Source organism: Helianthus annuus, chromosome 17 (assembly GCF_002127325.2).
Source record: "Helianthus annuus cultivar XRQ/B chromosome 17, HanXRQr2.0-SUNRISE, whole genome shotgun sequence".
Lineage (NCBI taxonomy): Eukaryota > Viridiplantae > Streptophyta > Magnoliopsida > Asterales > Asteraceae > Helianthus > Helianthus annuus.
In genome coordinates, this window is record NC_035449.2 from 169,707,316 (window position 1) to 169,722,438 (window position 15,123).

The window sequence follows — 15,123 nt, forward strand, 5'->3', positions numbered from 1 at the left end:
TCCGCTTTTGTGGTATTATCTAGGTCCGCTTTTATGTCAGTGTCTTGATTAGGTTCGCTTATAGGCCATGCTGCTAGGTCCGCTTTTATGTCATGATGTAGGTTCGCTTATACGTGCATGTACGTATAAGCGAACCAGGCTTGTCTATATATAGTGGAGCGAACCAAACACATAGTGGTGGTGTAATTTTCCGGTTGAGCCACGAAGTGCTGCCGAAGTGCTGTCAAACCTTGTAATCGTGCAATTGATCAATAAAAAAGCAATATTAAAGTGAATCAAGCTAGAATAGCACCAAATCATTAGTTTCCGCCTCTTGATTTGGATAGGAATTTCTCTGATCGACTCAAACAGGGCCGAACGCGATCCTACATCTTACATGCCCAATTATCCCTAAACATGTTACTAAATCAGATTATATGTCAAAAATATGTTCACATAGGCGAAATACGGATTTATGCTTCAAAAGGGCGTTTTGGTCGTTTCCTATGGGCATACAAGCTACTTAACAAATAACTAACCAATCCTACGTGATCATAAGGTATAACCTCAGATGTTATTCCCAATGCAACTATGATCACTAAGCAAGCTTGGTCGGATCCTAATGATCGACCAAACGGGTCGGGTTCGAAAGTCTAAGCGGTTATTTAGACCGCTTAACTTACGACCCTAAACAAGCACTAAACTAATAGTGATGAATTAACCTACTTAGAAAACTGATTTGGTATCAAAACAGAATGTTTTGATACCTAAAAGTAGTTCCATTGCAAAATGCGTGCTAGAACGCATTTTGACCGAAACTTTGACTCGTTACTATGCCTAGTTAACGTGGTAATCAGTAGGTATAATCGCTTAGGATTATAACCATCGTGAGAACTTTGCGTTGACCATTGACTGGTCAAACTGAAAGTCAAACACTGTTTGACTTTTAAGCTAGAAAGCAATAAAAGAATGAAGGAATGCTTACAAAAGGTCCTTGCTTGAACTTGATCTTATAATTCTGAGGTATGAAGTTATGAAAACATCAACTTAGAGAATTTAGATCAAGTGTGAGTTGCAACAATGAAAAATTTGGCTATTTATTGTTGTTGCAAACTCACAAGATCAAGACATGTGTTTGTGTAGCTTCCAAGCAAAAATCATGGCCATACAAGTGTAATGAGCAGGTTAGAAGCCTTAGAGAGGTGTTAACTTGCTTAACACACAAAGATCTTTGCATAATAGCCCCTAATCTATCAAACAGTTGCTGAAAATCAAGTTTTTGGAACTGGGCATTCTCAGGCGGCCCGTGTAAGAAACAGACAGGGCTTACGCGGCCCGTGTAAACTCAGCACATCAGCCAATAATTTTTGTTTTGATAGTTCAGGTCCCTACACTTGTTTAACCTTATTTCAGGCACTTTTGACACCCGTTAAGCCATTTTCAAGGCTCTACAAGGTCAATAAAGTTTAGAGGACTCAAAATATGCTCGGAAAACTCTCGGATGTCGGCTCGTTTGGTCGTACGGTCGCGATATTTGTTAAACTACGACGAAACTCAAACGGACGCGAAAACGAACCAAATTAAGAGATGAGCGGTATTTTTGCATGCCGATCACTAAAATAAAAATATTTTAGTGTGTACAAAAATTTTGGATGTGTAGATGTGGTCAGAACGTAAGATATGCGCGAAAATGCAAACTTACGCCATTTTTTACACTTTTAGTCCATGTAAGATCATATAAGCATATTTTCCCACACCAAACCTATCAAAGCTTATTTTTAAGCCATGTTTAGGTTATTTATGGTATGTTTAGCTTATGATCAAGTTCGGGACTGTACGTTGCCTTACGAAACGGCAGACTTTTGCAAGTTGACGCAAATAGTCCCTGTGAGCGAATAAACTTGTTTTTGCCATACCAAACCCTTCAAAACTTATTTCTAAGTTATGTAAAGGTTATTTAAGGTAAGTTAAGCTTATGTTGCTGTCCCAGAGTGTTTGTCGCGTTAAACTGATCGCGTTTACGCATCAGTTTGCGTATAACTCTCTAGAAAGCGATTTAGAGTTCAAAATCGATCAAAAATCAACATGTGCATAAAATCAAACATTGGGATCAAAACTCATTGTTTTATTAATATTGAATTGTTCAGAGTTTGTATAATGATTACACAAGCACAGATGTCACAATTTATAGGACTCGTAACATACGATATATTGAAAACTCCATAATTTCATCATAAGAACAATTAAACGTGCGAATTGTTGGACTCGTAACATGCGGAAATGTTCATATTGATAAAAATGTTTACACATGCGATTTATGATATCATAACACGCGTAATCAGCATTTAGAAATGAATATCACATGCGAATTCACAGAACAACACATGCGAACTTATACAATTTGCTTTCATATCAATTATCCTCAGAATGAACATTCAAATCCTTCAAATCAGTTATAATAATGCAAAATCATTACTACGATTAAACAAAACACATCTACGAATTATTTAAAAATCTGAATTAACATAATTATCATTCGAACACTCATTTACACCACTTTTATTTGAATTCGGAATTGGATTTGCAGATTCTGGATTTAAAACATCGTCAATCGTAACTCTCTGATACGTAGATAATTGAACCTGGTCACTGATCGATCGAGAGTCTTCAAACTCAACATATGTGTTTCGTCCGGTGATGCTCTGTGGATCCATTAGAAAAAACAACTGAATCAAACCCTAACACGGAAGAACGAAAATTGCAATTTGAGAATTATGAAAAATTTGAAACTGATTCGAATCATAATTACCGGGATAGTAGTGCAATGAACTTCTCATTGATTGAATGAATAGACTAATTTGCGCTCGGCTGATTAAATGAATTGTCTGGTTTAACCTTATGAGAGAAAAACGAATCAGGACACGTGTACGGCCAATAAACTTGTGTATGTAATGTAGGATAAGGGCATTTGTATCCTACACTTACTATATACATATATATATATGTATATCTATATATATAGGGTGGGGTTCTAGAGCGAACACCAGTGTATTTGCGAACTGAATGAACAAATCATGGCCATTGATCTACACACGTGTATGGCCAGGATCTCATCATCAAATCGTAAAATACACTAGTGTATTTCAACAACAACTCCTGGCCACTAATCTACACATGTGTATGGCCAGGATTAGTTCACTCAGTTCGCAAGCTACACTAGTGTTCACTCTTGAACCTAATCCTATATATATATTCATAAATATTTCCTTGTGTATCTTTATGTGTATTTTGGTATTTATACTCCTTTGGAGTATTTAGTGTATTTTCATGTTCCTAATATACACTAAACATATATTACACATAATATACACTTAGCACATAAGTTTTGTGACCGCTAAATATATATATCTTTCCTAAAAATATACATACTTATAATTGATTTTGTCCTTGAAGAAAACCTTATTTTCTTGACTTGTAATTTTGTATAAAAAATAGGAAACCTTGTTAAATATTTTTAGATGAATTTTTGGGAAAAAGTTTCATTAAAACTTATATTTTTCTAAGTGTTAAAATTTTATCAAAATTCTGACATAGTGTCCCCTAAAAATGGAGGTTTCCCATGTTTTCAAAGCATGTGTTTATTTTCTTTAAATCATCAAAATCCAAGATTCAACATATTAAAAAGCAAAATCCCTAAAATCATCATGTTAAATCCTAGGATGAACTTGAATATTTCTTAAAAATATGTAGTCTTTTAGATCCATGCTTAAAACACTTAGATCTACTTGATTTCTTGCTTCTTTGTAAACTTTGAAGAAACTTTATTTCATAAAACAAATCATACACATGATTTAATGGTTTCAAGTTCATGAAAAACATATTCTAAAACAATTTTCATACTCACTTTGAAGATCTTCAAGTTCATCTTCAAGTTTCATCATGGATCTTTCAATATCTATGCTTAAACTTGTTAGATCTAAGTTTCTAACAAGCTTACACATGATGGATCTAACTAAAAACACAAGATCAACATCAACAACTTCACATAATACATCAAACAACTTCACAACAACTTGTTTTCACCTTGATTATGTTAGATTTACATATCTTCATCTTTTAAAGTTTGGTCTATCAGATTATGTAACTTGTACATAGCATGAACATGAAGTAAAAGAAGGTTTATGGAGCTTACCACTAGCTCTTGTGGCTAGGGATGTGGCAAGAACTCAAGAAAAAGAAGAATGAAGAAGAAATGGTGGTTAAAAGCTCCTAGTGAAGGTCCTTCAACTTCCTTTGCTTGATACCTTCTTAGATCATCCTCATGCACCTTTGAATACCCTTAGATTTACTTGAATGATGAAGAAAAAGATGAATGTGTGGGTGTGTGTTTATGGCGGAGAGTGGGAGGGAGAAGAAGAGAGAGGAAGATGAAGTGTGGTGTTTGAAAATGATAAGGTTCTTCAACCTCCAACATGTTCTTATATCCACCAACATAAGTTTAACCAAAGGTATTCATGTTTTTGGCATCTATGACTAACCAATGTGTTGGTCAATGGAGAAAGGTTATGGGGCCTCTTTGGGGCCGGTTAGGATGGGGTAAAGTGTAAAAATTTGGAAGTTTAGGGGTTAAAGGTATGTTGGAAGGTTTAATGTGAAGTTAAGTGTGTTTGAGTGTTTTATGATTTTTAAGGTGTTCTATCACTATAATTAGCTTTAAAACATAAAAACTATGTTTCTAGTCTATTTTTTGTTGTTTTGGGTAGTGTCCGGTCAATCATTCGGTTGTCGGTTCGTTAAAGTGCTAAATAGTGAATTTTACAAGGTATGAAGTACCTTTTTGTGACAAATTTCATCCCTGACACTTTACAAGTTATTCTGGACACTTAAACATTAATTATGCATCTTATATTGATGTTTAAATGCTGATTTTTGCTGAATTCTACAGAATTCTACGTTTAAAGTGCGTTTCAAACAGTTTTTAGTGCTTATTTCAGCTTCCTGAAAGTGTTTATGTTAACCCTTGTTCACACACTTGGGTTTTAATGTATTTTTCATGTTGAACCCACATCCAAGTCCTAAATCAGCCGTTTAACTCCATGCTGAAGCTGTGTTGACACAGCTTGTCTAACCGGTGAGTTTACTAATCGTTTCGATGCAAAACTTAATGTATTGCATAATGCGATAAATGAAGTATGAAACATGCACGAATTCATATGTATAACACGTAAGCATATAATGTTGACATTTAAACACATAAATATATGAAATAAATAATTATTAAAATAGTACAGAAATTACCGGTTTCGTACCAGTTGTCACAAGTTTGCAAACATTGAGAACATTTTTTTTGTACTTTTTGATGACAAATGACACACTTTGCAATCCAGTGTCAACATAAATGACGATTTTTGTAATTTACTAATCGAATATAAATCAATCATGACGTGTCTAGACATATAAATGCCATAATTATCTTAATTTCTAAAAGAGTTAAATGCGAATTACCTCCTTGTGATTTGGGGGCGTTTACAATTTGCTTGCCAGATTCAAAATTTTCACAAAACACACCCTTGTGCTTACAAAATGTAACAGTATACACCCTTCTATCAAGTGGACTATCAAGTGGACGTTAGTTTGACCATTTAACTTTGGGTGAAAAGACCAAACTACAATTTTCTCTTGAAGTATGTGTTGGAGCGTAATGTCTGATACCTGTGTCTTTTGTTTAATGTCTTGTAATGTATGGTCGCATAACGTGTGCGTGAGTTTTTGTTTATGATTGTGTCTGTAAAAGGAGTGTAAGACTCATGCGCAACGCCTGCTCACTAGAGTGATACACCATAGGGATAGGTAATTAGAGATATGTTATATGTAATATGTTATATATAATTATCGATGACATATGTACATATATATATATAGAGAGAGAGAAAGAGAGAGATGTATTTATTCAAACAGTATAGTAGGTTGCAATTGCCATGGGTAATTAGAGATACGTCATCTGCAATTATATACGTAGGTAACTCTAAATAATTGCATAACTTTCAAAACTCCTAATAAACAATCTTTTTATTTATATATTTCTATATTTATGGTACTTTTTCATTTTTATATGTATTTTTAGGATTAGATACAAGTTAAGAGTAGTCTTATCATTTTTTACATTTAATTTTAAGATTACACATAAAAGTAATTTGTTTATTACGTATATCTAAACCACTCTTAACATGTATGTAATTATAAATGATGAATGTATACCAAGTGTAATATATAGAATTATTGTTTATTAGGAGTTCTGAGAATTTTACAATTTTTCAAATAAACTACTGATTTTTTGTCCTTTTCCTAGGGGCAAAATGATCGGCAAAATGATCATTATAAGTTTTAATAAAATTAAATAACTTGCTTGATTGTGCTTCTATGATTAAAGAGTAATTAATCATTTAAGAAATAGAGTGGACCCCACTTTTTTAATCATAAAACACCCCCACCCACCTCTTTCTCCAGCTAAACCAAAATCTTCGGCCACCGTACATCTCCTACCTACCCTATTTCTTCTCCAGCCAAAAATTTTCGGCAATGCAACACTACTCCGACCATCATTATCATTTTCAAACAATAACTTACTAAACATTAAAATTTACAAACTTTCACAGCAGACTTTCAAAAATTAAAAATCAAATCACAATCATATTTTAGAAAACTAACTTAACATTAAAAGACACAAACATTAAAATTCAAATCAAACATATTCAAATTGCCATCAGAGCTTCAAACTAAATTCAAACTACACATGACAAACAAATCTTGTTGCGGTGTTCGATCAGGGTGTTCTGATGGCGGTGTTCGAAATCGATTTTTCACAGGCGGTGTTTTAATGGCTCGTGACAACAAATCTTAATTCGATAACACACACAACTTTCAAAAATTAACCTTCATAGCCACCACCACTTTTTGAGTTCTTATGATTCAAAACAACAGTGGCGGGTACAGGAGATGGTCAGGTGTTGGCGGCGCAGGACATGGGTGAAGGAGGTAGGGTGGTGGTGTGTTTGATTGACGGCGCCGGCGTAGGACAAGGTTGACATGAGGTTGTCGGGTGGTGGCGGTGTTCGATCGATCTGAGGGTGAATCATGGTGGATGGTGCAGGGATCGGAGGGTGAATAATGGTTTGTGTTTGAAATCAGAGAATAAGAGAGAAAAAGGTGTAGGTGGATGGTGGGTTGGTATATGGTGGGTCCCATATTTTTTAAAGTTTATTTTAATGTGATATAATAAAATTTATAATGATGATTTTGCCCTTGAGGAAAATAACAAAAAATCAGGATTTTATTTGACAAATTTAAGTTCATTTTACTTTTGGATGAAAATGGCAATAAAACTGAAACGACAGGGATCCAGATTCAAAAAAATGAGTTTTAGACTAAAGTGGCTAAAATGACCAAACCTCGGGGACCAAAATGGCAGTTTACTCTGAAGAATATTACGTTAGAATTATGGGGAAAATAGAGTAAAAAGAAATAGATATTATTCTCCATAATTTTGTATTTTCGAATAAACATATAAGACAAATATAGCTTGCATTTTATAAAGAACACTATGTCATAACTAGGGAAAATAGAGCAAAAAATAGATATCATTTTTAAAATTTTGTATTTTTTAAATTAAATAATACTTTTACTGAATCCTATATATATATATATATATATATATATATATATATATGTATATGTATATGTATATTGTCAATATCTGACTATACATATGTATATATACGTGTTTAGAATTGAAAAAAAAAAGTACTGTAAATCTATATTTGATAATGTGCATATATGTACAAATATGTTTAAATGATTGTACATATATGTATATAAATGAAGATTACGGTTCTAAACTTGTTTTTTCCTAGTGTACATATGTGTAAGTATGTGGTTAAAATTTAAAAAATTAAGTATCATACATATGTGTTGAAATACACATATTTTTTAAAATTTGACAATATACATATGTCTATAATTAAAATATGATAATATACACATATAATAATCCCATAAAGATAAAACTCTTAAAACGTGCGATTAAAAGTAAAGAATAACATTTTTTATTCTTAGAAAAAATGTGTGATCCAACATTTGGGGCCGGTTACACACATGTAGTTTTATTTTATGCTGATGTAAATTTACACAAGCGATTTTTTGCTGAAAATTGATTTTTTATAGATCTTTTTGGAAAAACAATTAAATTTTTTTTTTCTGGTATTATTCTTACGATTCTCACAACATCGTTTTTACGGTTCTCACAACTTAAGAAAAAGAGTTTTTATTTTAACCATACCTATCTAAATAATTCATGAGATAAAATAGCCAATGGAATAAGGCTAGATTAATATATACAACATGTACGTTTGAATCCCAAGATTGATGAAAGGAAACCTTGTGTAGGAAAAATTATCTAACTTGATTCAGATGCTATATCATGCTACAACAGTAATGAAGAATGTGAGAGAAATGAAGCAAATACACATTGTAATTATGAGCATGTACTAACAGGAAAATTTCTCTAACTTTATTTAAATGGTATATCATGCAACACATGGCCGACCCTGGCTGGGCGTGGGCAAGGAGGCCAACCACCGTCAAAGGTCCGATATTTCGAGAGCCACATTTATTTTTTATGAAAAATCTGATATGTATATGTGAAATATTTTTTTTAATAGACTACACTCATACAAACACCAACATAGGCTCTCTTACAAAACTATTCTTATGGTTTAGATTAGTTATTAACCACTTTGACATTAGGTTTAGACCTTTAGTGAGCTCAATATTTTTTGTTAAGGTCTAAGGGAAAATTTTTTCGAGCTTGGGTACACGAATTCTCAAGCCGGGTCTGGTGCTACAACAGTAACGAAGAATGTGAGAAAATGAAGCAAATACACATAGTAATTATGAATATTTACCTATATATTAAATTTTGTACTGAATGAACAGTAACAAAATATAATTAAAATAGAATTGAATGAATATATATAGTAATAAAAATAGAATTGAATTGAATGAATAGTAACATCACTAAGGGATGAGTAAATGGTATTGGTTACCGGTACCGATATCAAATTTACCAAACATGGTGTATTTTAGGTACCGGTTCGACACGGTATTCACCGCTTTTTTCCCCTAATAAAAATAGAATCGAATGAATAGTAACATCACTAAGGGATGAACAAATGGTATCGAGTACCGGTACCAGTATCAAATTTACCAAACCGGGTATATTTTCAGTACCAGTTCGGCACGGTATTCACCGGTTTTTACCCTCAAATACCGGTGCCCTATCAGTACCGACCGGTACTGAACCGTATCGTACCAGGTATATTCGGTACCGGTACCCACTTTTGGGGATTTCGGTAACGGTATTTTCGGTACCGGTTGGTACCGAGCTCATCAAATCCTGTAGCAACGTAGCAATGCAAGTAATTGCACCGTTTAGATTACTTTTCATACAGACGACTGTATTTCGTTTGAATGAGGTTTTATATACACAACAACTTATTTTGCTTTATTTTTTGTTTTTTTCTATAATAAATGAATTGTAGCATGTAAATTAACTTGGATATTTAGATTATTGATGAGCAAATCGTATCAAATCCTCTAATCAAACCGGTATCGTATCGGTACTAAATTTACTATACCAGTATACTACATTTTGTACTGAATGAGCTGTAACAAAATATAATTAAAATAGAATTGAATGAATATATATAGTAATAAAAATAGAATTGAATGAATAGTAACATCACCAAGGGATGAGTAGATGGTATCGGGTATCGTTACCGGTATCAAATTTACCAAACTTGGTGTATTTTCGGTACCGGTTCGACACGGTATTCACCAGTTTTTACCATAATAAAAATAGAATTGAATGAATATAACATCACCAAGGGATGAGCAAATGGTATCGAGTACCGGTACCAGTATCAAATTTACCAAACCGGGTGTATTTTCGGTACCAGATCGGCACGGTATTCACCGGTTTTTACCCTCAAATACCAGTGTCGTATCAGTACCGACCGGTACCGAACCGTACCGTACTAGGTATATTTGGTACCGGTACCAACTTTTGGGGATTTCGGTAACAGTATTTTCGGTACCGGTTGGTACCGAGCTCCTCAAATCCTGTAGCAACGTAGCAATGCAAGTAATTGCACCGTTTAGATTAATTTTCATACACAGAGTAAGTAAACTGTATTTCGTTTAAATGAGGTTTTATATACACAACAATTTAGTTTGCTTTAATTTTTGTCTTTTTCTATAATGAATGAATTGTAGCATGTAAAATTAACTTAGATATTTAGATTATTGATGAGCAAATCGTATCAAATCCTGTAATCAAACCGGTATCGTATCGGTACCAAATTTACTATAACAAATCATTTTTGGTACCAATTTGGTACCCACCTTTTGGCGTTTTCAGAATCGTTACTTTCGGTTCGACAACGGTCTAGCACCATACCTGTATTTATTAATTTTTACCTTCAAATACCAGACCGTATTGTACGGAGCATTTTCGGTGCTGGAACCTAATTTCGATGATTTTCCGGATCGGTACTTTCGGTGCCGTTACCGGTACCGAGCTCATCCATATTTTAACGTGTTAGTACCGTAATAACTGAACTGAAAACAACCGAATTTCCAATGTGTAGGACGTGTGGGTCCTATTATTTTGATATTCGGTATCTGCTTGTCGTTACTGACACGCGTTTTGCAGTCATTGGGTCCTCGCCGCAACACGGGGACGGAAAATCAACTCCTTCATTTCATATCTAGTGTACTTGATTAATACACACACGTTAATAGACTTTAGAGTAATGAAGAATGTGATAGAAAAATGAAGCAAATACACATAGTAGTTCACACACGTTAATACACTTTATGACACCTTGCTATCAAAATATGCATATAAATATATGATGTATGTGGATTGTAATTTGTCAAACCGTCTTCAATTCATCTTCCTATTTTGAATCTCAAACCAAAGGAGCACAATGGTTAGGCTTCAAGAATCCTATTTCATGGTAATATGTATACTACTTGTTGTGTTCCTCATAAGTCATCAGTATCTCCAACCGTTTATAGGTAGGGAAAATCTTAATGATATGATACCAAAACAATGTGTTAAGCAATGCACTCTATATGGATTTATCTTTAAATACTGTTGTTGTCTTAATAAGATCTATTTTTGCGACAACGATAAACAAGGATGTGAGAACAAATGTAAGAAATGACCAATTGTTATTCCAAAAATAATAAATAAGAATATTTGCTGAGGATAATCTATACGTGATTTTTATTTTAATAACATTTGTGTTTCCTTCATCATAGAATATACAACTTTCCAATAAGAATCTAATGAAATGTTCTTATATAAGCATGTTGTGAGTTTGGCTTCCTTTTCTCTAGAATTGATTTATAATAATATACTTGCTGACTCTTTCACGTGTTTGGAGGGTGGCCTAATTTGCTAGATGCACCCAATAAGTTGTATCTTCTTATCAAATATTAATGAAAACTGATCCGCATAAGGATATTAAAAAGGTCATGTCAACTAAAGATATTAAGAAAGTATATACCTTTAGTCTAAATTAAATACCTTTAGTCTCTCCCCCCCCCCCCGCCCCGCTTCTCTCTGTCTAAGGCCGGCTCTTAGGCCGGTCAATCCGTGCCGCCGCTCGAGGCCCAAATTTTTAAAGGGCACGAAAAGTTTTTATAAGCTTTTATATATATAGTAAAGAGTTAATTGCCAAAATCGCCCCTGAGGTTTGGGCACATTTGCCATTTTTGTCCAAAATGAAGGTTTTGTACCATTTTGCCCCCCACATTTGTAAATTTTTGCCATTTTCATCAAAATACCTAACCAAGTTACTTTATATCTTATTATAGGTTATTCTTAAAATTTATCATTTATAAGGGGTAACTTGTAAATTAGGTTCTCCATTATATATCAGCCTTTTTATTAACATACCTTTTTCAAAAAACACCCATTTACACATAAAAGAAAAAAATCCTAAATCTTCCCCCTTTTTTCTTCGTTCCGTTCTTCATGAATCAAGACATGGTTGTATATAATTGTGGTGCTCAAACCATCATAAAAACGTCGTGGACCTCCCAAAATCCTGCTCCTCGATTTCACTGCTGTAATAGAGCGGTATGTATGTGTTATTGTTAGGGTTTAATTGCAAAATCAAACTTCATCTTTATTCATGTTGTACGAATTGCAGGGACGGACTTGTGGTTTTGTGAGTTGGGCTGAACCTCCAATGAATCAAAACCCTGCTGTGATGATACATGCATTGTCGGACACAATAAGAAGGCATGAAGAAAATGCAAGAGAGATGGCATATAAGATCAGTTTAAGGGATCAATAAGCAAGAACATTGGCTCGACAGAACAGAGTGATGAAAATACTTCTAGGCTGCACCTGGTTGTTTGTGGTGATGTATTACATTTGTCGTTGAAAAAATTGTCACAAAAAGGGTAGTTGGCAAGCGTAATGTAATGATCTGTCTTTTGGTTAGCGTTATTGTAATGTAAGGTCACACCCCAACCGATGGCGGAATCATCGGGGCATGGCACTGAGCGAAACAGATTGTCCAGAAGTTTCCACAGCAACTATTCACTTAATTCAGTTAAATGATACGTCCCATACCGTATCCCGAATAAACAAATATATCATTACAAAAATCATCTAGTCAATTAAGTCTGTTCCGACAACTCAGATTTAATATTACAAAAACTAAATATTGTTCAAATGCTCCTAAAGATCTACATACAACTAAACACTAGACGCTTGATCCTGACAGACAACTATTGTTGGGGCCTCTAGAGCTTTATTCTAGCCTCGCATTCCTAGCAAGCAAACATCTTAAACACCTGCCACATACGTTAAAATAAAGTCAATACATATAATGTAAAGGTGAGCATACAAGTTTTATAATAGTATAATAGAGTTCGAATAGTTTACGCATAACCAGCATGTACACATAGGAAAACGAAGCATGTTAATTATCGACATGGATCTATCGATACCAACGACTGCGGGTTGACTGTCCGAGACAGTTCGCAATACAAGATTACCACCGTAATACATGCAAGTAAATGTCCTTAACAACCCCCGTGTGAACGGGTGCTGAGTCCAAACTATAGTACTATGTTGCTAAGGCAGGTAGACAGCATTCCACGTGTAAACATAACAACAAGCATTCATTTAGTCATGTAATACATGCAATCGGTTAGTGTTCAAATAGTTGAGTAGTGTGTTCGATTGTGAATTGATAAGTAACGTATGTAACACCCAAAAGTGCTAAAACAAAAAGGGTTCGAGTATACTCACAGTGATTGGTTATGGATTGAAGGAAGCGCTTGAAGGGAGGGTTAGCCTGAATAGTTCGATAGTATAACGATGAGTAACGTGGAAATGCAAACAAGTGTAAATGGGTCGAACAACCTGGTCGATCGAACGGTGAGTTCGATCGGACGGCTGCTTCGTTCGAGTGGACAAACCGTTCGAACAACCTACCCGATCGGCCTGCAGGGTCGACTGTTCAAGTGGATTGTTTCTTCCTTTGTGTAGGATGTGTTTGTGTATGATGGTTTGAACTTTTGAAGTTGTTTTGCAGCATTATTTAAAATCATTGAAATGTTCTTACCTTTCAGGTCGGTCGATCGATCGAACGGGTCATTCAATCGGTCGGCTTAACCGATCGATTAGTCACTTCAGTTGCAAGTCCTCAGTAGGTGGTCACCTGCATGTCCGATCGGACGGCACTCTAAGGCTTGTCGGCTTGAAAATCAATTAAGTGTTGAAGCACAGTATCTCATGATCCGAAGAGTAATGTTTACCAAACCAAGGTTCAATCGAAAATTACTCCGTTCAATACCAGACTTCATGAATTTTGGAAAGTGTGGGACCATAAGTTAGCCGATCGGCTGGTAGGTCCGATCGGTTAGGCTATTCGTTTGGACAGCCTAGCCGTTCGGCCATCATTCTGACCTGGTTGGCCTGTCGTCTAACACTTGGTTGTTTTGATCACTTGAAGTTATATTGAGGTAGTTTGACAACGAGTTGAACCATGAAACCTTCGTTCTTACTGGTTTCCCCCGGTTTGGACAGGAATCACCCAAGTCCGGCCGTTGAACGGTTCGAAACGGTAGTTTGTCGTTTAACCCGAAAACGGTGAACCTCGTAGTTAGAATCTGAACCTAGAACCACGTGGTTGTTAGAATGATTAGTGAGCTGGTTCAAGCTCCCTTTCTACCGGTGTGAAAGTCGGAAAATCCGTCTTTCAATCTTTCACACCGTGAAATGTTTAGATCTATGATAGATTTTCGTTTATTTATGTGGAAATCGGTTAGATCTAAGCTATTCACGGTGGAATGAGGCTAAAACATGATGTTCTTCAAGAACATCATGATGACATCATCCAAGAACACTTAGAGCTTGGTGATTTCACGGTTAGAATTCAAGATTTGAAAGATAGAAAGGTGTAGAATCATGCATTGATTAAAAACGTACAAGGTTTGGAGTGAAAACTTACCGGAGTTAAGAGAAATCTGAGAAAAGGTGAAGAACAAGAGCTGGTCGGTCAGAGAGTTTCTAAAAGTGGAAAGGATGACAATGACAGGGCTATTTATAGGCTCCAAAAGAGGAAAGGGTTGGCCGATCGGTCAGGCTTCCCGATCGGACAGCCTGTTCGATCTGACGGTCTGTCCGATCGGCTGGCTTGTTCGATCGGTGATATCCTGTTCGATCCGTGGCCTGTTTTGAGTGTTCGGCGACGATTTTTGATATTTTGATTTCGATGGAGGATGATACAGATTCGATAGAGTTTCCTAGTCAAATTACTTTCAGTCCCAACTCCTATATCAACATATAAGCATCTATAATTCACGTTTCGAGTTTCGATTCAATTCGACTGATTACCACACATATAACATTAAGTAAACATGCACAAGTAACACATAAGGCACACACACACGTATACAATACCACAGTTCACATAATTCGAGTTTCGAGTTCGATGATCATTCGATATTCTTGATTTATTGATTGATTAACTTTATCGCATTGTTACTTCCTGCTATTCA